The 27,891-nt window shown below is 38.4% G+C and overlaps 1 protein-coding gene across 5 annotated transcripts in view; it reads right to left on the bottom strand.

Annotated features, from left to right (window-relative positions):
• Positions 1 to 27,891, bottom strand: part of LOC134530123 (uncharacterized) — a 290,742-nt gene that overhangs the window by 217,796 nt on the left and 45,055 nt on the right. For all 5 annotated transcript variants that reach the window (XM_063364731.1, XM_063364734.1, XM_063364732.1 and 2 more), the window contains exon 2: positions 15,091 to 15,154. The gene's annotated coding sequence lies outside the window, so the exon portion shown is untranslated. The remainder of the gene's footprint in view (positions 1 to 15,090; positions 15,155 to 27,891) is intronic.

Genomic DNA, 27,891 nt, shown 5'->3' with positions numbered 1-27,891 from the left:
GCACGTTTTTCATAATTTAACCATGATAGGTATATTTTCTTGTCTTGTTGTCATCATTTAATAAGTTCTTTTTATAGCAGGTTGTTTTAATAATCTCTTATGTTGTTTCTTCTGCCCATGTTTTGTTATAGGTCATCTTGGGTATGTATTTTAGATATTGATTTCTTTTCAGATACATTTTGCCGTTTCCCTATTATGTTCATTTAATGTGTGTTCTAGTGCTTTTCATTGCACAGTTTAATAATTGAGGTTATGGTATTGTTTTATAAGTATCTAATTTGCAGTATATTTACTTTTGAATCAAGTATTTGTGTAATATATTCTTTTTGTCTTAAATTGTGTTGGATCATCATTTAAATTTTTTCTCTTGAGCCTATTAATTTTTTTTATTTAAATTTCACTATTTTGCTTTGTTTTGTTTTAATTATTTTGTTTCAGTAAGATGCAGTAAAAGGTCAGTGGTTGTCTTGTTAGAATTTTGTCGTTTTCTCTTTTGAATCTTTTCTTTAAGCACTATTATAAAGTTTTATAGTTTTGATACAAGGTATGTATGTAATTTTCTATTCTGGGAGTAAGTGACTTCCAGACGATATTTGGGTTGTGTTTTAATTGTGTTGTCGACTTTGGTCAACTTTTTATTTTAGGCAGGTCCTCTGAGCCAGAGCCAGTGAGCCAGTGCCAAGTCCTGTTGAGAAGTGTTTAGGCTTCACCAGCACTTTTCATTTTTTGCAGGCCTCAGTCATTTTTTTTATCAAACCATATATCTGCCATGGAAGATCCAATCACTCATTTTTAATAATAGTTTAAATTTAGATTAATATATTTTGTGAGTTTATTTGTTTTTAAATAATAATTAATTTGTTTTGAGTGCTAACTTTGATTCATTGCTTTTCTATTTTGTTTGTCTTGCTAGGGTCATCTTTTAAAATAACATTTTAATATATCCGTTTTGTTTCTTGTCTGGTCATCCAAAACATATACTTTTTTTGAAATTTCTGTTTTATAGGTTATGTGTTGTTAGTTCATGTAGGTGTTGTGTGTCTTGTACATCTCTCCACACGATACAGCTGTTTCACATGTGTTCCACACATTACACCGTGTAGTGTCATCAATTTTAATCATTTTTCAAATTTGTGTTTAACTTTTTGAACTTAGGTACTTTTCCTGTTTAATTTTGTGTACTAGGTTGTTGCTGTAGGGCATCTCTCCGGTGGGGTGTCTGCTGCATGGAGTTTGCTAGGGTGGTTGCGGCTTCGGCTCGGTGTTGCTGCGACTCACCGTTTCAGCCATCTCTGGTGAATTTCGTGTAGTGAAGCTCTGCTTGGTGGGATTGTCTTATAGTGGCACATTCTTCATTGTAAGGTATGGTTTCAACTTTGATTTCTTCTCAAAAATTTTCCTTTCAATAAATTTCAGGCAGTCTTTTTTTATTATTATTATTCACTTCACCTTTGCTGAATCGTAACTTTATTCATGTTATATTTTGTGTTAGTGGTCAATCTTGCTTTTGCAGGTGCTAAATTATCTCTTGAGTGTCTAAGGTATGGGACTTAGTCATTCATCTTTGGACGGCCATTTTCTTAATTTTTTTAATTTTCAATTTTTGTGTTGTCGTTTTGAATAAGCATTTTAAGATTTTGTTTTCTTTTTTTTGGTGGCTCAAATTTCTTTTGTATTTGATCGGTATTGTCAATGTAAGTTTTGTTAAACTTTCATTAGGTATTTTTCTATTTTGAAACTTTTTTAAATTTTAGCATGATGTGTTGTATGAACTGCAGTGTTCAGAGCGGTATAGTATGATCAGGATTTTAGTGACCAGGATTTAAGTAGGGGTAAAGAATCCCCAAGTTTTTTTTTATAATAAGAAGGGGTAGAGAATCCCCAATTTTGTTAATATGGAGGAGGTAGAAGACCCCCCATTTAGCTGAATAAGGAGGGGTAAGGAGTCCCCACTATTCTGAATAAGCCGACGGGCATTTTTTTTTTATATGAGGTATGGTCCTCTTTTGTTGTAGTATGTACTGGCGGTCCGGAGTATTTGTACCACCCGTCTGTCCTGCTTGTTTCTTCGATTACTCATTCATTTTCTTCGTCCTTTTCGTATTTTGATCTTCGTCGTCGTCTTCGTTCTTCTCTAGCTTTGAGATTTTTCTCTCGTAGGTATGGGATAATCCTACGTTTAGCTAATTTATGTCGATTTCGAGACAGAGATTTGTTGTTCAACTCATTTGTGTGAGTATTTAAGTATTTTAATGTGAAGGGGTGAGTAGTCCCCATTTTGATGTAGAGGTGTATATTCCTCATGGTGCATTGTCTGTTGTTTCATCTCTGTTTCTTGAGTATAGCAGGAAGTTGATCCTGTGATTCTCCAAAAATCCTTAATAGGAAGAGTATTTTACTCATACTTTTCGCAAAACACAATCAAGGTGTACCATAATCTATGAACTGCACCAAAACATTTTCCCGGTCTTCTAGCATCCAGTTCAAAATCTTGGCTCAAAACAAAAAAAAAAAAAACCTTCAAATTTACACACACAATCAAGGTCTACCATAATCTGGTTGACAAAAACATATTCGTGGTCATTCGTTTCCACCACTAACTCCGTCATTACCAATTGTTCGTCACTCCTAGTGTTTTCATTGGTTCTTCCTTTAACATGTTTGGTTGGGTAAGTCAAACTTATCTTTACCTACCATACAACTCCCAAAGGTTAATTGTAACATTAGCGACTTAATGTTTTCAAACATTGCTAATATTTCTTAATATGTCTATTATTCAGGTTATTAACAACCTAGTCATATCACCATCCTGTCCTGTTCTGTTCTTCATCTACACACATATTTATTAATTAATATTTTGATCTTTGATATCTCTCGTATATTGATGGAAAAAAACGAGAAATCGGAAAAAAAAAATTAAAAAAAAAAAAAACATGTATGAAATAAATAGAAAAGCAAATAAAAAAAAAAAGACCCGAAACTAAAATAAAAAACAAAAGAAGAAAAAAAAAAAGCTAGGAAAAAAAAAAGTTGTTTAATTAAATGCAAACTGGGAGGCTACTTTTTTTTATATTTTTTTTAATAACTCATTGTTTTTAACTTTTGATTATTTGAAGAATAATGAAATAATAATTATTTTAAGTATCAATTTGTAAGAAATAATTGTTTTTGTATAAAAATCTTTTTTTTTGTTAAAAGATATTTATGTCTTTGTTAAGATTTGTGGATTTAAAAGAAAAACATATGGACTTTAAAAGACTTTAAAAGACTTTAAACATCATAAATTCCTTTTTCCTTTTGTTTATATTAATATTGTGGTTAAGATTAATTATTGAGTTATTGCACTTAAGTGCAGGAAAGTGTAACTTTTTAAGTTTTTCATCTCTATGTATTGTCATATCTATGGTCATCTTCATATTGGAAAGGAAAAGGTAGCACTTTCCTTTCTGTTTTTGTCAGCCATAATGTAGACATCAAAATTTTTGTGCTCGTCACGTATCTATCGACATCCATGTCGAAAGTGGTGTATTTACTACCGCATTAGCGGTCCGGGAGTTGGCGACCTCTCGCTGCCCCATGCCTGAGGTGTGATCCATAAGCTTCGCCCATAACATCTGGGCACCCCAGGGCTTGTCCCGTGGTTCTACGGCGATGGGAGCCGCCAACAAATATCCCAGGAAAGTTTTCGACGACTAAATCCTAAGCATGCAGCATGGGTAGTTAACCTGTTTCGGCCACGCGTATCTTGCAATTTCATCGACTATTTCATCAAACTACCCCTTTGGCATCGTAATCTACATTTAATTCCTGAGTAATATTTTAATTCTTTCTGTATCTTAAATTTACGTTAATTATTTTGAAAATGTAACTAAGTAATAATCATTTTGAAAAATGTAACTAATTAATCATATTGTGAAGATGTAACTAAGTAAAAAATGTTGGGGCCCCGTTTTGTTTTGAATGTACGAATACTCAATTAATACTCTTTATTGTGTTTTAAATAAATATGTTTTGTTATGGCTGACCCGATATCAGTGTGTATTTTATGTTGCAATTACCTAACCTTTTTATTTAATTTCTTATCTATATAAATTCTTAACAGGTTATCAACTTTTGTTCGGTAGTTTTCCCAGTCGGCATATTTTCTCTCTACTCGTTATTTATTCTATACAACAAAGCAATGCCATTCAACCTAAGATCCCGGAGTCTTCCGTCGTAAATTACCTTGGTGAGGTTTAGCAAACCGAAACAAGAGTAATGACCGGCATAGCGCTTGAATGGTCCTGTCCGGGTGCTCGCCCAGTGACGATGGTCTGTGCAGTCTGGCTACATAATTTAACTAATGAAGAGATGGCTTTAGTATTTAAGTAAGTAAGTTTCATATATTGTTATAACTTTGCACCTGTACTTTACTTAAATACTAATTTTTTATTTAATTATATTTTCATTTATTCAGGTAACAATGTTATAATTTATAAGTTTTTAGTTTATACATAATATTGAATTTTAATTAATTGCTCTTTTTAACTTTCATCTTTATATAACTAAATGTAAAGTTTCTTAGGTTATATTAATATATATTTATTTCTCAGTTATTTATACATTTACAAATGTTTACGATCGTCAAAACACCGCATGTAATTTGAAGTGACTAGATGCACTCACATACAAGCTTTCTTTCGTGAGTGCTAAATTTCCTGGTTAATTAAGTGAATATTGTTAACAAAGTGTAAAAAAATATGAAATAAATTATTATAAATTATTATTATTAGTTGTCGTGAGCTCAGCCGCCACTTGTGTCTGCAGCTGGGTGTTTTGACGCCAGCCGAGATGAAGTAGCGGTCCAACACAACCTCGACAGCGGGGGAGACACAACCCGCCCCCCCCCCCCCCCCCCCCAACCCCCTCCCACCCTGCTGGCAGACGGCATACCCGCGGGCAGTTTATGACCACCGGGTGATTTCCATCATATAAAATCCTTAACAACACATACAATTATTTTACATGTTTGCGTATAAACACTACTGTATTTTTTTTTTTAATTTTACAATATGAAGTATTTCAAGGAAACAGCGTTGGCAAAAATTATCTTTACACAATGCAGATACATTTTTTTTTTAGTGACGGATTATATATTACATACGGTGTAGTTTATTTTAGGCATACGTTTCAAGGAAGTGCTTGCGTGTCACTGTCGCGCTCAGTTGCAGCGACGCCGCTGTTTCAAGTCAAGCCTCGCTTTTAGCAGTTTACAGATCTCCTTATGGGTGTCTTGACGACTTCCTTAATTCATTAGACAATGCGTTTACTATTCACAATACTTCAAAATTAATGCTAGTTGGTGACATTAATATAAATATATGTACGACTGTTTATGATAAATACACAGAAAAATATTTAAACATTCTTGGTAAGCATGGCTTAACATCTTGTATTAACAAATATACACGCAAAACACTTTTCACACAAACCTGTATAGACCATGCGTTTGCAAAAATCAAAAATCAAAATGATGTTTATGCTGCTGTGTTACACACTAATATTACAGACCATTTTGCTACTGTTGTTAGCTACAATATTGTGTGTCAAAGGTCTCTTAGGAAAAACAATATACAAACTAATTTTGATGGAAAAATTTTATCTGATTTTCTTGAATTTGAGTCTTGGAATTGTGTATTAAATGAACAAAATGTTGATATTGCAACAGATAATTTTGTAAATTTGATAGAAAATTACATAAACAAAGCTAGTTCGCTTACTGTTAATACACGTAAGTCAGTAAAAATGTTAAAACCATGGATTACAATCGGGTTGATTAAATCTATTAGAACACGAGACAAAATTAAACAACAATTCAACAAACAACCATTTAATACGCAGCTAAGACAAACATTTTGTAACTACAGAAATAGGCTTACGTCTCTTATACGAATAACTAAAGACAATTATTATAAAAGAAAAATTGCTGAAGTAAAAAATGATTCTAAAAAAGTTTGGAATATTATTAAAGAGGTTACTGGCTCAAAAAATGAAAAAGTAGATATTAAAACTGTATTAAATTATAATAAAATAATAAATGCCATGTCAAATCCTGAGCAAGCTGCAAACACACTAAATAGATATTTTACAAATGTTGGAAATGCTATGGCTTCAGAAATCATTAAAAATAATTCTAGTAAAAAGTCCAAAAATTATTCAGTTGCTACAAAAATTGTTCAAGGGTCTATATTCTTAGCTCCTGTGTCAGAATATGATATACAATTAATTATTTCTGAAATTAAAAACTCCAATGCATTGGGTTCTGATAAGATAAGTGTAAACATATTAAAAGAACAAAGATATAAATTGTGTAAACCTCTAGCTCATATAGTAAATTTAAGCTTAAGTTTAGGGAAATTTCCTAGACGTCTCAAGGAAGCGATTGTCATACCATTGCATAAAGGGGGTAGCTTTGCATCCTCAAATTTTAGACCAATCTCTATATTAAGCAACATTTCAAAAATTATAGAAAAATGTGTTAAAAAACAATTAATGTCATTTTTGGATAACAACAAAATACTGTCTGTAAACCAATTTGGGTTTAGAAAAGGCTTAAGTACAAATGATGCTCTAATTAAAGTAACAAACTTTGTGCACAAAGCCATAGAACAGGATAAAAAATGTATTGGTGTAATGTTGGATCTTGCTAAGGCTTTTGATACAGTCTCACATAAAATACTTTTAGATAAACTGGATAAAGTAGGAATAAGAGGTTTGGCAAATACTTGGTTTAAAAGTTATTTGGAGGGTAGATCTCAGAGAGTCAAAGTAAATAATAAATTAGGAGACATCCTACATATAAATATAGGCGTCCCACAAGGCAGTGTTCTTGGGCCAATTTTGTTTCTGATATATATAAATGATCTATGTAACTTAGACATAACGGGGCAGATAGTTACTTTTGCAGATGATACTGCAATTTTATATTCATCCGACAATTGGCCTTCGGTTTTTGAAACGGCAAATAACGAACTTAAGAAAGTCAAAGAAATATTAGATGATAGTTTTCTTTCTCTAAACATAAATAAAACCAAATATATTACTTTCTCTGCCAACATTTTTGGTCAACCTATCGAACATGAACTAAAAATTCACGTATGTAACGAAATAAACGTTAACTGTAAAAAATGTAGTGTCATAGAAAGAGTACAGGATATAAAATACTTAGGTATAGTGCTCGACTCTTTTTTAAAATGGGATAAACATGTTTCTTATCTTACGAACAAGATTCGAAAAATGGTGTATAAATTCGTTGAACTAAGAACAATATTATCTATTGAAGGTATTAGAATGGTTTACTTTGCTATTTTTCAGTCTGTTATGCAATATGGTATTCTGTCTTGGGGAGGAATGAGTAAAACGTCAATTAAGCCACTTATAACAATTCAAAAACTTATTTTACGAGTTATTTTCAAAAAAAACCACATGTACCCATCCAAGGAACTTTTTAAACTATTAAATGTATTTGATATTAAAAGATTGTTTATTAGAGCTGCAATAATTAATATGTATCAAAGGGATAATCAGTTAAATTATATAGATCATAACTATCCCACACGACATAGACAGAATATAAATTTACAAATCCCTCGATTTCATAAAACAATATCTCAGAGATCTTTAGAATTTTTGCTTCCAAAAATTGTTGTTATTCTTCCTGCAAAACTAAAAACCAAAAATTATTTTCAAATGAAAAAATATGTTAATATTTGGCTACATAATTTAACTGATGAAGAGATGGCTTTAGTATTTAAGTAAGTTTTATATATTGTTATAACTTTGTACCTGTACTTTACTTAAATACTAATTTTTATTTAATTGAATTTTCATTTATTCATGTAACAATTATATAATTTATACTTTTTTGTTTATACATAATATTGAATTTTAATAATTTGCTCTTTTTAACTTTCATATTTATATAACTAATGTAATATTTTATATATTTATTTCTCAGCTATTATACATTTACAAATGTTTACAATCGTCAAAATACCGCATGTAATTTAAAGTGACTAGATGCACTCACATACAAGCTTGCTTTCGTGAGTGCTAAATTTCCTGGTTAATTAAGTGAATATTGTCAACAAAGTGTAAAAAAAAAATGGGAAATAAATCATTATTATTATTATTATTATTATTATTATTATTATTATTATTATTATTATTATTATTATTAGGAAGTTATAGGAATAAAAAAAAGCCGCGCTTAGAATCCCAATTCACGGAAAGTTTACACGAGATTTAGGATAAGAGCGAAAAGTCTTCGCTAGCTAGTCACAAAGTAATACATAATTTTTTTTTAGCCCATTTTCCTGAGGAATATACTTACTTAAAGTACCTACGTCTGCTGATTTGAAGATTGTGTCAAATTACATATTCATTATGTCATTATCAAATATCTGCTAGTTCTCCACAACGATGAACATTAACGAGTATTTCCATTGAGTTTCCATATTTGAGTTGCCATGTCGTAAGAGCCCAGGGTTTCCCCTGTATGTATGCAGGTTTTACCTGGACCCAACTTTTCTAGTTACAGTCTAGATCTAAGATAGGGGAGTCTGTCATGGCATTACTTGTTGCCAAAGCTGGCCAATGCCCGAACAAAGAAGCACATGATACATGCTACCCTTCTGCATAGCTGAAACCCAGCACGATTACGCCTGGGACACATCTAGAGTCCTCCTTAACTCAGACCCCTCCACAAACAAAAATGTACACTTAGTTTTAGTTAGGCTAGGAAAATAAAAATTAATAACTTGGAATCAGACCAATATTTACCGCGAATACCGTGTATATAGCCATAATCTGCAATTAATAATAATAATAATTTATTTCCCAATTTTTTTACACTTTGTTAACAATATTCACTTAATTAACCAGGAAATTTAGCACTCACGAAAGCAAGCTTGTATGTGAGTGCATCTAGTCACTTCAAATTACATGCGGTATCTTGACGGTTGTAAACATTTGTAAATGTATAATAACTGAGAAATAAATATATAAAATATAACCTAAGGAACTTTACATTAGTTATATAAAGATGAAAGTTAAAAAGAGAAAATTATTAAATTTCAATATTATGTAAAAACAAGAAAAGTATAAATTAAAACATTGTTACATGAATAAATGAAAATATAATTAAATAAAAATTAGCAATTAAGTAACGTACAAGTTCAAAGTTATAACAATATATAAAACTTACTTAAATACTAAAGCCATCTCTTCATCAGTTAAATTATGTAGCCAAATATTAACATCTCGTATTTTTTCATTTGAAAAATTGGCTTAGTGTAACACATATGCCAGTGAGAGGATACGTTGTGTGGTCTTATCTTGCAACGCCCCGAGAATACTGCGCGCCACTGAAGGAGACGCAGTCGGTCAGGGTGAGGGTCCCGGTGGAGTTTGAACAATGAAGTCTTCCTCTGTGGCCTGCGCGGGGTCAAGCCCGCCTCCTCCCCTCTCCCCGTACACGTGGGGGAGCTGCTGATGCAATGGGCGTTATTCTTCCTTTCTTCTCTCTCCCTGCCGGGCACGATGTCGCTGTCTTGGAGACAGAACCTCTCGTGAGTGAGTGAGGTTCTTCGATGATGGTTGGGATGCAATCTCGCCTGCCCTCTCGCGTCATTAAAGATCGGGAATGATCACGTTTACAAAACTGGCCTCGTCATGTTTCGATCGTTTATCTGTTGCAGAACTGTGTTTGAACTTATCTTTGAAATATTTGTGCAATGGGAGTGCATGACTTGATGTAAGCTTTTGGACATACGCCATTGCTAAGCACATGTATGTCTGTAAAAGAAAACTACAAAAAACCCAAACGACAAAAACACAAATTAAGCAAAAAATTGTCGTTGTCAACAGGAAGTAAACACCACATAATATTACATAACAGGAATATGGTCAACAAACAAAGAAAAACAAAGAAAAATGGACTAACAGAACGGAAAAGAACCCACAAATGATGACAGCACAAAAATATGGTATGGAATATTATGTGGTATTTATATCCTGTTGACAACAGCAATTTTTTGCTTAATTTGTGTTTTTGTCTTTTGAGTTTTTTGCAGTTTTCTTTTACAGACATACATGTGCTTAGCAATGGCGTATGTCCAAAAGCCTACATCAAGTTGTGTTTGATCTATTGAGACGTAAACAAGGACACGTTAATAAGTACGAGTTGTTTGATTGGTCAGATTCGCCAATACTTATTGTAACGGGGTGTACGCCCATTACGTCTCCTCCCGCGAGTAGCCGAGCCTGTTTAGGTACCTGACTGTTACAATGAACGAGACGCGAGAGCGAGTATGGCGCAATAAAACAAGGCCCGAATATTCTCGGTCGTACCGACCATTACACCCCGACCAGTACGTAAGGCCACCAAGCCGGCGCGGCGAAGAAACGTAGCGGAACACGCCAGAAAAGTGGTGATGTAAGGACTCGCCCGTGCGCATTGGGTTCGAGAGTACTTCACTCACGAGAAATTACTCGCTGGGCGAGCGGAGAGCCCTTTGAACGAGTTACACGTGGCAGTCGAAAACCGGTGCTGAAGTCGCAGCTCGAGCACGGGGTTTGAGTCCGACCCCCGCGACCAGTCGCTCGCCGGACGAGTGGTGGGAGGCGCCGAGACCGGCGAGGAACCACGAGTGACTACTCGCTGGGCGAGTAGCTGCGACTCCGGACCAGAGACGCAGACAGTCGTGACCATTCTTGTGCAGTTTGCCAAATCTGGACCGTCCACAGACTCGCTAACGCAGATTACGGCAGAAATAATGCCCTACAATCTAATCGCAAATTCATTATATCATATTAACTCTACTAAACACATCATTAAGTCAATTTCTAAGAGCTAGCCGAAACAAAGTGACTAGATAGAAAAAGTAGAAGTATTCCTAACGATCGTTACTCACGCTGAGAGCTGCCCACGCACCCGCCTGCGCTAGCGACCAGGTTGGTCTACGACACATCAATTCAAAAGTACGCCGAAGAAGACCGAGTTAACCAAATTGACGTCTTTATATAGCCTCGACATGACGTCGGCGCATGCGCAGCGTGGACAGGTCCAACTCAGGAGGGGTAAGGAAGGATAACCGGACCTGGAGGAGGGGAAATCAGCAGTCCCGCGGCGGGCACTTCAAAATCCAAGTAATTACGTCGGGCTGCCGGCTCAGGACTACCCGGACGATCGAAGCGGCTGGCGAGGTCACTGAATGGTCACAGTCCGCACTACCTTCCAGAGAGGGAGGTCCGCAGGAGGAGTCGTCGACGAGCCGTCCCACCCAGGGCCCTGCAGGAACCTCCAGTCTCGGGACTCCACCCCGCAGGGAGGGGCGACGGCGGACTGGTCAGCTCACTGGGGCACACGACGCAACCTATGACCAGAGACCGGAAAAATACGCGGATTCATTTCACGATATGCTAGAATCCAAACAACTGTACATTTATATTGCTTCTGTGATTGGCTTACAGTTTATCTGAAGGTCTTTTAGCCAATGGGAAACCTTCAACCAAAAAAGTATCGAATCGCAAGCGTCCCAGTTGACAAGTGTCACGAGTCAATAGCCAATGAGCAAGTGGTATTTGCCTGAGTATGTAGAGGGTTGTGGAGTCTATCCTAGAGGTCATCGAAGGCGCGAATTTTTCCAGTCTCTACCTATGACTAGGGACTGGAAAAATTCGCGTATTCAATGACCTCCAGGATAGACACCACGATCCTGTGCATACTCGGGCAAACGTCACCTGTCCATTGGCTGCTGACTCGTGAGGCGTCTCAATTGGGAGACTCGTGATTCGATACTGCTTTGACTGAGGGCCTATAATTCGCCCACACTCCTCCATGTTAACAGTGAACCAATAGCAGAAGTTGCATAAAAATACAACTATTTTCATTTCAGTATATCGCGAAATGAATCCGCTAATTTTTCCAGTCTCTACGTATGACGAGTCTCACCCTGAACTCGGCCGCGCTTAGCGGCATGTGAAACCTGGATTCACAAATTAATGTCTTTCATCCACTTGAGATCACGTTGCACCATCGTCTATAACCTCGTTCGTTGTGGAACTTCCAATGCTGAATGATAAACAATATTTGCTTTTTTTTAATAATATGGAAGAACTTTGTAAATAGTGATCGTTTTCTATGCGAGACAGTAACGCCTAGTTATCCCGTTTGATGTTTGATTTGCATTACTTCGCATGGGGGATGCAAAGTGACTCAAGTTCCGTCGCAGAACGAGACGTAAATTTTCATTAATAAGGTAGCTTTGTTCCCAGGCACGACGCGTGATTTTGAAGCTGCGCGCTTCAGGAAACTACTCCAGAATATTTCTCGTTTATTTATTTTGTTTTCTCAACGTGTCAACATTGCCCGCGTCCCCTTAACACTGGTGAAAAGTAATGATATTTCTGTCACGTCTCACGTTCAGGGAGGGAGTTTCTCTTCTTAAATGTGTAGCTCAGATAAATAATAAAATAAAAACATTAAATAGCCATATAGCTTCTCGGCACTAGAATCATTTTAGTAGGTTTATCCTTGTACAAGAATTGAAAAATCAATATACTGAGAAAAATAAGTTAATCCTAAAAACAATAGAACACTAATCCTCCATAATTCCAAACTAATGTAAAAACCGTTCTCTCAATTTTCTTAAAATCCAAACAAATTTATTCAAACATGCCAAAGAAACTTCCGAAAAAAACTTCATAAACTTATCTTCAAACAATAAAAATAAAATTAGATAGATTACTCTGTTTTCTCCTTAATAACTGTAAACAAATATAATGTCATGAATTTAAATATGCTCACTGACTCGTAACACAAAATCTCATTCTTCCTAATAGACAACCGATTTCTTAAAATCATCATCTCATCGCCACTAATATTTTTTCTACTGGCCCCGATTTCGACAAGTCATCAAGCCCTAATTCGTACATACAGATTTTTTTTTTTTTCACTTCAGTTTGCTGGTCTCCGATGATCTTCAGTATTCTGATGGGTCGAGCCTTCAGAAGCTACAGATTCGTTCTGCTCAACACGGATTCCTCTTCGCATCGAAGCGGCCAGCAAGAGGTTTCCGTAAGCCGATGCAAATTCCTGACGCATTATACATGCGAGTCACGCTTCTCCCATCCCTTCCCTCCTCCTCCCCCTTGTCTAGGCAAGTCCATCGGGCCGCGGGCTTCGCTCCCACTCGCGGTAGGAAGGTTCTCTCTCGCAGGCGCCGAGGATTCCCAGCCGCGTCTGATGTCGATACCTGGGGAGATGCCGTGTACCATTGTTCCGTTGGGCAATTCCTCGACTACCGCTGGCCCCGGATGACCTCCGAGTGCGAGCCACCGGCCGTCTGCCACTCTGCGTGTCTTCGAACGACTCCCCGGGCTGACAGGGGGTGAGCACAACAGCGCGAAGCCCTGCGCCGTCAGACGCCGAGTTGTATGTTAGGGCCGTGGAGGACAGGGCGACGGTGGACGAACCCCTGACTCCACGCGAAGCCTGGACGGGAGATGGGTAGAGACTGGAAAAAGTTTCGCGCTTTCGATGACCTCTAGGATAGACTCCACAACTCTATACATACTCAGGCAAATGCCACTTGATCATTGGCTATTGACTCGTGACACTTGTCAACTGGGACGCTTGCGATTCGATACTTTTTTTGGTTGAAGGTTTCCCATTGGCTAAAAGTCCTTCAGACAAACTGTAAGCCAATCACAGAAGCAATATAAACGTACAATTGTTTCGATTCTAGCATATCGTGAAATGAATCCGCAAATTTTTCCGGTCACTAGTGATTGGTGTTGTCACAATCGACATGTACCTGAAAGAAACTCACCCAGTCACGAAACACATACGATGCTACAGTGTTTTAACTTTCAGCTGTTCTGGGAATCTTTTCGCGAAATATGCATGGCCCTACTTATAAGTAGTAGCATTAATTATTTTTTTAAGCAGGGGTTACACCTGGGTAATGTAATATCTCGACAATTTCTCGTCACAAAATGATTGGTCAATAGAGACAGTTCTCTAGTCCCGCCGAAATGGCTTCCTACTCTACTCTCATTGGTTGTCGCGCCATTTCCCTCCCGTGCGAACACGACCGGCCTGATCCGCGACAGCGCGCGGATCAGGAGGCGGGGCAGACATGGCGGCACGACGACCACCCGCGGCGACGCGCGCGCCGCTCCTGTGCGGCTGCAGGCGCTGGCGAGGGAGCGGCGCGCTTATCGCGGTCTGCCGGGGACCAGTCGTTCATTCGCGTCTCTCCTCCCGGGGGCCGTGACGTCAGCGCGACCTTGCGACATCTGGCAGCGGCGCTCCCTTACTTACAAGCAAGCACCCGGGTGGCTCTCGACTACAACCCGAGGCCGATTAGCGATCATGTTTCACGTCGCACCAGAGGCTAATGCGACAGGACCTCCCAGGTAATATATGGTTTACAAAACAAAATTTTAAATCAACTCAATTAAATTCATACCTTTTTTTTAATAAATACCGCCAAAAAAATTTTTTAACAATGAGTTTTATGAAAATATTAAACCATTATCAAGTTATCACAAAATTCTTTTCACTGTAGCTTTTTAATGTGTTTTTTTCTTAGTGAACAAGCGTGTCGCTTCTATAGCTTACAAACATGTCATACTCTCGCTTGTATAGCTTACAAAAATGTCATACTCTCGCTTGTATAGCTTACAAACATGTCATACTCTCGCTTGTATAGCTTACAAACATGTCATACTCTCGCTTCTATAGCTTACAAACATGTCATACTCTCGCTTGTATAGCTTACAAACATGTCATACTCTCGCTTGTATAGCTTACAAACATGTCATACTCTCGCTTGTATAGCTTACAAACATGTCATACTCTCGCTTGTATAGCTTACAAACATGTCATACTCTCGCTTGTATAGCTTACAAACATGTCATACTCTCGCTTGTATAGCTTACAAACATGTCATACTCTCGCTTGTATAGCTTACAAACATGTCATACTCTCGCTTGTATAGCTTACAGGCAAACCTCGCCTAAAGCAAAGCAACGAGCATGTCATACCTGGACGAGATCGCAGATCCTCCGGGTCTCAGTCCAGCTCGCACCGAGATCAGCTTCGTAAATGCTGAAATCAAAACGAAAAGTATTATAAATAAGACTTATATTCATTAACAAAAGCGGTCAATGAAATTCGCGTATTAATTGGATGGGGATGCTAGAGCTGGACCGCAAGCAACTAGTGAAAAACGTATCTACAATAGTTTGATGCTCTAAAAACGCAAAATTTATCTAGCCATCATTCCATCCAGAGAGACTACATTCTAGAAAGAAATAAAGAATACGACAAAAATATAGGCATGAACAAGGGTTTTTTTACAACTGTGTTGGAAGCCAGATCTGAAAACAATAATTTTTAGAAGTGTATTAAAAAAAATCTTAAAAAAAAAAACAATAAATAGCAAAATTGAAATAAATAAATTGGTGTATGCACATATGTACGCAAGTTAGAAGTTGTACTTGCATGGCGTAATAAAAAAAAATTTACTTTAAATTTACATAGAAATAAAACAGTAAATAGACTGGAATGTTACTATAAATACGTTTGGTTAAGAATAAATTCAATCAAATTATTTTGTTAATACATACTCAGTATTCCATATTAATATCAACACGTGTCTACAATTAATTATTTTATTTTATTAAATAATATAGATAAAATTTTAATTAATAATGTAAGTAAATATACAGAATGCTTATTATTATAACTTTTATCTAATTATTTGAATAATAAATAATTAATAATGTATAAAAATTATACATACGGGAACATAACCTCTCTGATTTAAATACACTTGAATATGTTTATAAACACAATTTCTATCACTGATATTCCCAATAAATAATTTTTTTTTAAAATTAGATGGACCAGTATTCAATGTCATACACTAAAGTATAATATTTAAAAACACATATATTATTTTTGTTTTTATGTAGCTTTTTTTTTTCTTCTTGTGAAAATTTCGTTCCATGGTGCGCGCGCATCTCAAAGGTTCACTCTCGTAATTTTTGACGTAACAACGTCTAATAAATCGATGAACGCCGGCTGCACGCACGAAAAAGGATGACTCATTGTCCCGTTACGCACATTGTCCCGTTACGCTTTGTCCCGTTACGCTCATTGTACGCTTGCGCCGCATCTATCTCTCCTCCACTATATTGGAACAACCATCGATTTGACTTTTCGAGGCACATTAAACTTGAAACACTCCCATTCGTTTCCTACTTTTCCTATCATCGTCCTATCATTAACAGAATAACACAGATTGGAAGAAGATAAATAGCAAACATGTATAAAAGTTATAGTTAAAATAATCTCTTCGTTAAAGTAATAAACTTATTTGAATTAATGAGTGCAAATAAAAGTAAAATTATCAATTAAATTGTAGATTTCATTTCACTCCTTCTTTGTATCCATACAAAATAGAGATAATTCAATAAAAATTATTCAATTTTATTCATAAAAGTATGCAACCATTTCATCAATGTTTTGTTATGACGTTGTCACGTTAAACTGTCGTCCGTAAACCGACTTTACAGACAACCAATTTTTTTTTTTTCGATAACTCTCTGAAATGAGTGCAAATACGATGCAAGGAGCCGGGCAGCGCGACCTGGAGGCGGGGAGAGAGCTGGGACGCCACTCGATCAGCCGCAGAGCCCAACGGGACTGCGTCCGGTACAGTGGCCGCGGATCCGTGTCGCCAGCTGGAGCACCGCAGCCGTCAGCCCGCGATGACTCGCCGGGCTCCCGACTCGACACGAGGGCTTCTCGCCTACTCGACGCTCGAGTGCCTGGCAGGCGAAGATGTCAGGGACGGCCCGAGACTTAACTGTGTCTACTGGGAATAACTAGCTTTGCGTGGACATCCTGAGGGCACTTAGCCACGGGCGACTTTCTGTCGCAGCGACTGAGCGACAGTCGCTTGACCTTGCACACAGGCGTCACTTCTGTCGCAGTGTCAAGATGGATTTCGCTTGTCCGGGACGTACGTGTTTAAAGAGGAAAAAAATTGGTTGTCTGTAAAGTCGGTTTACGGACGATAGTTTAACGTGACAACGTCATAACAAAACATTGATGAAATGATTGCATACTTTTATGAATAAAATCGAATCATTTTTATTCAATTATCACTATTTTGTATGGATACAAAGGAGTGAAATGAAATCTACAATTTAATTGATCAAATATGTTTATTACTTTAACGAAGAGATTATTTTAACTATAACTTTTATACATGTTTGATATTTAACTTCTTCCAATCTGTGTTATTCTGTTAAGGATAGGACGATGATAGGAAAAGTAGGAAACGAATGGGAGTGTTTCAAGTTTAATGTGCCTCGAAAAAGTCAAATCGATGGTTGTTTCAATCGAGTGGAAGAGAGATAGATGGGGCGCAATCGTACAATGAGCATACGGGACACAGCGTAACGGCACACTTTTTTGTGCGTGCAGCCGGCGTTCATCGATTTATTAGACGTCACGTCAAAAACGAAGACAGCAATGGGTGTATCCTCTAGTAAGTTGCTAACTTCTTAAAATATTTTGATAAATAATTTTTTTTGCCTTCATGTTTATTCTCTTCTACACCTAGGTAATCCTAGTTTGTGACAACACACTTTACCTACATCTGCCCACAATTTGGTTTTTTAAATTTATATCACATTTTTTTTTGTTACAATTATAGAGTTCAGGTCTATTTTCTACCTCTGAAATGAACAGTTCCGCTTCTATATTCATTGTTGATTGACGTGTCGGCTGACGGCAGTCGCTGCGACAGTTTGTCACCCTTGCGAAGGGACGGTTTCAAAAACGCCTGTTCCACTGTCCTCGGCGATAGCTCAGCGTGTTTGGACGTGGCGACTCGCGACAGAAATATGGGACCAGTTGCGTCTTTCAAGTTACGGTCATAAAGAAAAGGTCGCTCGTGTTCATGGACCAGTTACAAAGTATCAAGAGCGACTTCTAAGTCGCTGCGACAGACTGACAGAAAGTTGTCCACGTGTAAGGACCCAGAACGATGTCACGGCAATATTTTTCACTTTACAAGTTTCTCTTAATAGTTCAAAACGGAAAGATGATAAAGCACGGCTGTATAAGTGGTGAAAACACGCGAAAGTCATAGTGATAAATAAATGGACGACCGACATTTTATTTGTTTTGAATGATAGCCTACAACTCTCTCTCTCTCTCTCTCTCTCGGCACATTTTCCTGGCATGAGGGACGGAAAACCACTTAAGGTGCAGTTTTAGAAACCAACAGACGCCATATTGAATTCAAAAAATTTTTGTCAAGACAAGTATCTGTAATATTTTAATAAAAAATTGCATTAATTAAATTGAATGTCTGAAAATGATAACGATTGTATGCAATGATTTTTTTCTCTATGTATAATCGTTGGGTGTTTAGCATGTAATTCATTGCGGAGAATGACTACAAATATTCAAATAGTTAAAAGTTTTACAGTACGGATAATCTGTTAGTGTACCACACGAAAACAAATTTTCAATAACTAGACACCGGAAAAATTCGCGGATTCATTTCACGATATGCTAGAATCCAAACAACTGTACATTTATATTGCTTCTGTGATTGGCTTACAGTTTATCTGAAGGACTTTTAACCAATGGTAAACCTTCAACCAAAAAAGTATCGAATCGCAAGCGTCCCAGTTGACAAGTGTCACGAGTCAATAGCCAATGAGCAAGTGGCATTTGCCTGAGTATGTAGGGGGTTGTGGAGTCTATCCTAGAGGTCATCGAAAGCGCGAATTTTTTCCAGTCTCTATCAATAACGAAGGAAAGGAAAACGCCGGATCCAAGATGGCGCCTATCCAAATGCAGCCGGCAGTGACAGAACCCAGGACGCGTGGAACCGGAGTCGAGAACGCAGTCCGTGAACAAAACACGCTCGCCGGCCAAGGAGAGAGCTCCAGCGCCATTTTCCTTTCTCGGAGCACACGCGACCCAGGCGTCGCACGCAACAGACGTGTGCGCACACGTAATTACCGCTCGGCACACGACACGACTCACTTAACCACGGAGTCCCGACGCCGACGCCTGAACCTTCCAGCTATTCATAAGGCACGCGTAATGACGGCGCAGCTACACAAACACGAAACTTACCTTCGGAGAGGGTCCAGAAACAAAGGTATCAGACCCAGCAGTTAGAAAACGGAATGAAAGGTTCACATGTAACGGGCAATCATCTCACTGTTCTCACAATACAATAGCTGTTCCGGGCCGGAATTTATTTCCGTGAAAGTATCTTTCCCTGCCAACTGTACAAAAAAAAAGCTTTTTCCTGGTCCGGCAGAAAACGTTTGTACTTGCTGAATTTTTGTTTCTGTACCTTACCTTCGTGGCCAGTGAGTTAGTTTTATGGCGTCGGCGAAAATTGAGATGGACACTGGTGCGTCGAAAAAGATATTGCACTTTCTGAACGAAAAGCTTTTATCGATTCTTCTTTCTTTTTTGTATCAAATGAAGTTTGTAAGTTTGATTACAAATGGCTATGGACAATAAGTTAATTTTTGAGTACATTTTTATCCTCCAAAGCCTCAACTGAGCACTTAGTTCTAAATTTAAACACTTGACCCTGAATGCTAATCACCGCGTGGAAGCTTTCGCGATTAGTAAACGGCGAGTTGGTCTTTTTTGAGAGCTGTGGTGATTTTATGCCATCTGAGCCTTGCGTATCCTTCAATACTTCAGAATTAGCGTGACGTCTAACCATCTCTCTGACACGCGAGACTGTGCAATTGTCGACAACACGGGTTCGTTATTACAATCCCAACTGTGGCTTTGGTGCAGAGTGACCACCTATCAAACATTTATGTGTGTCATAAGGCGTTTCTATACACCTGTGGTTTAACTGATGGTTGTTTACAACTGTTTACAAGGCCAGTATGGAGGTTACAGCCAGTAGTAGTTACATTCTGAAGTTTCACTTCAAAAGCGTTCAAACGTAAAATTGCCGTAGAACAAAATGCAAATCAATGACCTTGTACTTGGGTGGCATTAAGCTGTGTATGTAAGTCGACTAATAATGATAGTGCCAGAAAAATATGGCGTAAGCTATTTCAAAGCAAGTATACTGTTACACAAATTTAAAATTGTGATTAAAATATTAGTTGGCGACAAAATGAAGAGCATCTGAAAAATTCGGTTACATTTAAAAGAAATAACAAAAAAACTTTAGTGAAATCAATTTATTTTGTTAAAATATGGAAGTGGCGGTTACTTCTAAATAAAAATAACATGTCAGTTACACAGACCTTCTCTTAAACTTGGACACAAAAAGGCGCCTCTGATAATGTACTATTATATATGTGCTCATTTATTTGTGTTTCTAAATATTTATATATATGGTCTTTAACTATTAAAAATAAATTACTTTGCATCTAACGCTTTGCGCCTGTATCTAACATTCTGTGCATAGATATAACACTCTGCATCTGAATTTAACACTTTATACACCTGGATTTAATCATTTTCTCCTGTATCTAACGTTCTGTACCTTGAACACTTTGCGACTTGACCTAACGATTTGCGCATGTATCTAACATTCTGTGCATGGATATAACACTCTGCATCTGGATTTAACACTTTATACACCTAGATTTAATCATTTTATCCTGTATCTAACGCTCTGTACCTTGATCTAACGCTTTGCGTCTTGACCTAACGCTATGCGCATGTATCTAACATTCTGTGCATGGATATAACACTCTGCATCTGAATTTAACACTTTATACACATGGATTTAATTCTTTGCGCCGGTATCTAATGCTTAGTGTCTTGGTCTAACGCTCTGCGCGTGGATACAACACATCATACATAATATTGAATTTTAATAAATTGCTCCTTTTAACTTTCATCTTTATATAACAAATTTAAAGTTTCTTAGGTTATATTTTATATATTTATTTCTCAGTTATTATACATTTACAAATGTTTACAATCGTCAAAATACCGCTTGTAATTTGAAGTGACTAGATGCACTCACATAAAAGCTTGCTTTCGTGAGTGCTAAATTTCCTGGTTAATTAAGTGAATATTGTTAACAAAGTGTAAAAAATTGTAAATATATTATTATTACTTAATATTATTATTATTATTACTGTAACTAAAGCTCTGCGCGGGTGTAACACTTCGTGCTTGGCGGCCGCGGGAGCCCGGGAGATGCGTCTCGCCGTGACCGCCGGTCCAGGGCCCAGGGGCTTCCTGCTTCGCCTCAGATGGACTCGCAGGGCCGACCACGGCGCGGCCTTCAGCCCGACCCTCGGCCATGCGTCACGCTCTTCCCCCGGGCCACGCGTTCCCCGTGCGTCAGTCACGCGACCTCCGAGGACCTGCTGCGTGCAACCCTAGACCTCGCGCCAGGTCGACTAGAGTCAGGCTGGTCACTCCCCTCCACACATTGATTTGTGTTCATCTTTACGTGTTACCCACTCCAACAGTCGAATCACAAAGAGCTCTGTCACCCAACCACAGAAAGCCAATAAACTAAAACCAAAATACAGAAACACACACTCTTTAAAAAAAACACCTATACACAAGAATAATATAAAAGCGATACTTCTCTTCAAACATTTAAAACTACCATACTCTTAAGTCAGCATATACACCACACCAAATGGCATGGCTCGAGAAATGACAACACAAATAAACAGCAATGACCATGTAAGAAGTAAGATTGATGGACACTGATGCGTCGAAAAAGATATTGTACTTTCTTAACGATTACCTTTTATCGATTCTTCTTTCTTTCTTTTTTTTTGTATCAAATGAAGCTTGTTACTCTAAGGTTGATTACAAATGGCTATGGACAAGAAGTTCATTTTTGAGCACATGTTTATCCTCCAAAGCATCAACTGAACACTTAGTTCTAAATTTAAACACTTGACCCTGAATGCTTATCACCGTGTGGAAGCTTTCACGGTTCCATTGACTTGGGCGATGTTGAAAGAAGCCTCGCGTTACTTGCTACTTGTTTAGCCTTTCCCGGCTCGTTCAGATTAGCTACGTCTCACAGGATGCACAAGCGCCTCCTTGTGGTGGGTTGGAGCTCAGCCTCGAAAAGAACTTATTCCGGGAAGAGAAATATAGGGTTTCCTCGTGAGGATAAGGTCAAATTATCCCCGCCGGACTGTTATGGCACCTGCAGTTGGCGTAGCTTCTGGGTAGCAGTCAATGTTTCCAGGTAAAACAAGAGAGGCAATTTGGGTGGTAAACTTTCCGTGTTACGTATTCAAATTGACCCCTTGATCCGGTGGTACACGATTGCTGTTTTAATTTCGTATGTCGAAATTTCCTAGATATAATAAATCTTGTAATATATATCAATGAAATATGATCGTTAGTTAAATATGAAAGAAAAAAAATTCTATAAGCCCTGACAAATTGTATTGTGATATTTGAGTTTATGTTTGGTCAGGATCTCTCAGCGTACTAAATTAAAACAGGATCAATATATACAGGATCATGCCATCAGGATCAAGGGATAAACTTGGATACGTGATACTGAACAATTAACATTTATGTTTCACTTATGACGTTCTGTTACGGGTATAGAGTTTATTAGACAACAAAAACGTAGCCTAACATTAACGTTGATTTTTGAAGATCTAACCACTGATTGTTACTGTAACAGGGTCTGGGGTCAAGTCCTTAAAAATGAAGATGTGCCCGACGTTTTGGCCTTGTGTTTTACACAAGTCTAAACGCAGTACGTGACTGTGGCCACGATAGCCTATATCTATGACTATTAAATTGTGGCATTTTCGCGCGTTGCGGTGATAAACTAAAGGATAACAAATATCAGTAGAGTGATCGAAACTGTGTACAACCAAGTAGGAATAAATTACACGGTGTAGATGTAAAATAGGCTTAGTGTAGCTCCAAATGAATCCCCCAAATGTCAGACTATTCCAACTGCGCACGTAGCTACATCTTCTAAGAATGAAGTAGGCTCCGTATCACCAAATCACATCAATCATGTTGGTAGACGGGATCGAACTGTTCCCACTTACTACGCTACACGAGCGTAACTCTTCAGCTATTAGAGCCGGCGATAAACCCTCGAGCACCACGTGGTCATAACACACTGCAATCTTGAATGTCTCGCTCTTGAAGCTTTCCTGCGCATATCTGCTGGAAGTAGAAAATAAGTTATAATTTAGACGCACAGGTGGCAGCATTGTGGTTGTCGTCGCCGAATTCCAGGATCTTGCGCGGAAGAGAAGGGCGGAGTGGTCTGTTGCCGCCTGGTGCTTGCACCCTGCCGCATTTGGTAACTTGTCAACCACGTGGAGTTAACGGGGCGCGCCTTCAGCATACAAAAGTTACCTGGGTGCAAGAACCAGTCACGCTCTATTTTAATGTTGTTATTTGGTCTTTATGTCACGTTATCATGAAGGTTATTAGAGACGGAGTTGTGTCAAACAAAGCAAGAAAGGAGGATTCTGAGAGAGTGTTCGGCAATGGCGTTCAACAAGGAAATATTCCAGTGTTTGTCTGGAATGATTTCATGAAAACCCTGGAAATCCATAAACCTGATGGACTGAAGCACCATGTCCTCCTGAATTTTTAACTTGATTCACCAGTAATTATACATGCTGCAGTACATAACACAATAATTAAGCGAAACCTTCAGCACTTTAGTTAACATGCTTTGATAACAATACAATGTACAGACTACCGGGCAACTCGAAGAAATCTTTCAGCTCAAACCACTTCGTTAATATTTGAGAGAGCTCTCACCAATTTTTTTTAAAAAATAAAGAATGTCACTTCTAATGACTAATTACTTTTACGTTTTACTTTTATACCAAAATACTTTTAATAATAATCACTGTAAACACATACGATAGTTAAATAAATTATTCGTAATAATATAGAGTGAAATATTATAGAAGTTGGAAAAACTATCTTGTGCGATAATATTTATAAAAGTGGCATAACGCAGACAGGCATGCTTGTACCAGACAACAACCTGGCATGCGTGGTTCTGGACGAATGGGAGCGAGCACACCCGCTGGTTCTTGCGCCAAGCGCGCACCTGCCCGGCCCGCCCGCAGCTACAAAGACGCAAGGTGTGCGCATGATACACGCTGCCTCCGCGTGGGAGGTGGTCCTAATCACGCCAGCTATTTATAAAAGCGGGCAATCTTCAAAAATAGCTCCGGCATTGTTTCCCGAGACTCGGAAACCTTCCGGATGGCCGGACAAACGCCCAGCGTGGGCGCCGGCTCCGGAGAATAATTTGGGTATCGACTCCCTTGTACGGAACGAAACAGAGGTCAGACTTTCCACTGGTTCGTGTCGTTACCGTTGTAACGGTTAACGCGTGTTGTTACGAGAAACAAGAAATTGCTTCGCTCCACTACAGAGCACGCAGCTAGCTGTAAGGACGGACCGTCAGGACAATGGTTTGTGACCTAACTAGGCGGCCGCCCACGTTGCTGGAATAGGACGCGAGCTCGACCCCAGCAATTTGCATTAAAGATTGTTTATTTCCGCGTGATTTTCTATCCCGTTTTCCCATTCGTTTCGTTAACCCAACGATTCGCCGCACTGTTCAAAGCAATTTGGACAAGACGTAAGAAAGAAAGGAAACTGTCTACTGAGAATGTGACCCTGACCGAATCGACAGTTCTTGAAGAAGATGTCTTTAATTTCTGGAAATGTCTGACGGAATGCAGTAAAGAAGGATACTGGATTACTAAAAAAAATTGGTTGTCTGTAAAGTCAGTTACGGGCGATAGTTTAACGTGACAACGTCATAACAAAACATTGATAAAATGATTGCATATTTTTGTGAATAAAATTGAATCATTTTTATTTTAATAATAAATGAATAAATACTTGAAATTATACTAATAATTAGATTCATTTTCTTACGTACATTTGACGTAGAAATTATTTCATATTACACATTTATAAACATGGTTTTAAGTTTTCACTTCTGTCGGTGCGGCGAAAGCGTACAATGAGCGTAACGGGACACAGCGTAACGGAACAATGAGCGTCACGGGACACTTTTTCGTGCGTGCAGCCGGCGTTCATCGATTTATTAGACGTTGTCAAGTCAAAAAATCAACTCTCCGCAGCTTTGCCATTTTCCGAAGGATTCAAATCTGGACTAGGGCTTTCCGAAGGTCAAACATCAACCACCACAGTGAAAAGGCAACAAAAGACCAATTTTTTACCAGCTCATTTTAACTTTAGTACCAGCCACCAGCTTGGCACCAAGTAATTGTAGTTCCATAATGCCAGGATCAACTTCCTTAGGTTTTCCAGGTTTCCCTGACAACAAAAACCAAAGATTATAAGTAATATTTAAAAATTAATAATTTCTTATACCAAAGACACTATTTGAAATGGGAATAGATATTTTTTTCCTATAATCAAATTCTCTCATATAACAAATAATTCTGTAGATGGACGTGGACAATGTTAAAGCAGTTAGATGATTTCGCTGTTCGAAAATAAGAATACTTACTAACAGTAAAAGACGAAAATGTACAACTTACGCAACCGTTTTAGCTGCCTTTTTTTTTAAAAAAAAATGTTAAATTGACATGTCATCCCTAACCAAATTCAAATTCTGTTACGTTCCCAGGTTTTCATTAGTTCCCCCCCCCCCCCAACCCTTCTGATCTTTAGTAACCCTGCAATTACTGGCCAGCAATTTAATGGGTATAAATTGGGATTGGGTTGGACGGGTTACGTTTACCAATAATTATCTTAAACAGGAATGGAACGCCCTCTATAGAGGAATGAGATCACACCCAAAGTCCCTGCAGGCGGGTCAAGAGTGTAGACTCACAGGTAGGCCAACATTCTAAACGGGTCTTCATGTCACGTGTTAAAAAAAGAAGGTAAGCTCACCTACAGTGAGTATGCCAACATTATATAGCATCAATGGAAGGCCAAAATTAGTTCGAAAAATTAAATTTAGCGTTTGTGCTGTGATATTGTTTTGACTAATATGTACCTTCCACGGAGTTCTCTATCTGAGATGTAGAGACAGCAGCTGATTTTGTGGCTTGTTTTCTGAGTGTTTGAGAATTTATATTTTCTTCGTCTATTCTTCAGGTTTTCGCTATGGCATACAGTGTAAAAAAAAGCAGTGGTGTATGTCCAAAATAATGTTTTATGGTAATTATTTTGTTGTGGCGTCTCTCGCGGAGAAATGACGGAAAATTACAAGAGGAAATACAGCTTCAAGTTATCGTAGTAGGGCCATGTAATTTCCGCCAAAATATTTCCAGACCAGCAGTGTGTTTAAAAAAACATTGTAGCATTGTCTGTGTTTCGTGGTTGGCTGGGTTTTGTCTCAGGTGCATGCCATGTTAGTGTCAACACACCAATCACAGCCATCCAGTGAGGAAGCAAACTCGTCCTGAACGGCCCGGCCAAATAGGGCGACGGCTTCTCTTGCAGACGGCTGCAAATTGCAAGGGAAAAACCACTAGCGCAGGCATTTCTTGCTGCAGTCTAATGAGCGACAAGATATTTTCGCGAAAAACACATGCCCCTAGCCATCCATAAGTAGAGACCTGAAAAATTCGCGGATTCATTTCGTGATAGTCTAGAATCCAAAGACGTTTGCCTTTTTACTGCATCAGTGATTGGTTCACAGTTTATCTGAATGACACTCGGCCAATGAAAAACCTTAAACAAAAGAAGTATCGAATCACTAGCGTCCCAGTTAACAGGTGTCATTAGTCAGTAGCCAATGAGCAGATGTAATTTTCCCGAGTGCATAGCGGATCATGGAGTATATCCAAAGGTAATTGAAATCGCGAATTTTTCCGGTCTCTAGCCATAATAAATTAAAAATGTCTTACAGTAGTCAACAACATACATAGAGATAGATATAATGATTTATTCGATAATGTTTAGTGCTAGGTAGTATGCAAGCCACAGAAATTTAGTTTATTTACTCTAGTGGTTGGAAGAAGTACAAGGTGGGGCAAAAGGTGTGTATCGGTTTTAAAAGACTATTAAAAAAAATATCAACTTACAGAAACGAGGTTTATTTTATTGGAATAAGTATACATCCCCTTTTTTTATCAAGTTCTGAGGATCACATAAGGAAGATGGTGACTAACAAAAGCGATACATTGATGGAGGTTATTTTGGAACTTCGATTTCTGGATATATGACCAGGGGCAATGGGAACCTCTGGTGGTGAGTGGCTACACTGGCCACTCTCGCCGCTGCCAATCAGCACCTAAAACTAGACAAACTTACCTACTAGTAGAGACCGGAAAAATTCCAGGATTCATTTCACGATATGCTAGAATCCAAACAACTGTACATTTATATTGCTTCTGTGATTGGCTTACAGTTTATCTGAAGGACTTTTAGCCAATGGGAAACCTTCAACCAAAAAAAGTATCGAATTCGCAAGCGTCCCAGTTGACAAGTGTCACGAGTCAATAGCCAATGAGCAAGTGGCATTTGCCTGAGTATGTAGAGGGTTGTGGAGTCTATCCTAGAGGTCATCGAAAGCGCGGTTTTTTTTTCCAGTCTCTATAATTTAGGGTGACGGCAAGATTCGGCGGGAGAGACGACGAGCGCCGGGAACCGACGGGAATTGCCGAGGAGCGAAAGTTTTCCTGGCGACGCAGACGGCCGTCGCACAGGCGTGGGTCCCGGGCGGCGCGCGGCGACCACTTTCCCCTTCCACCGGCGAGTGGGCGGGGTGTCGGCTGTGGGTGCCCCCTCCACCCGCTCGACACACACAGCACTCCTGCGCTCGACACACGACACCGGCCAGCCTCACCTGGGGG

Source organism: Bacillus rossius, chromosome 3 (genome assembly GCF_032445375.1).
Source record: "Bacillus rossius redtenbacheri isolate Brsri chromosome 3, Brsri_v3, whole genome shotgun sequence".
Classification (NCBI taxonomy): domain Eukaryota; kingdom Metazoa; phylum Arthropoda; class Insecta; order Phasmatodea; family Bacillidae; genus Bacillus; species Bacillus rossius.
The sequence above is the reverse complement of the archived record's forward strand: the minus strand, read 5'-3'. Positions and strand labels throughout refer to the sequence as shown.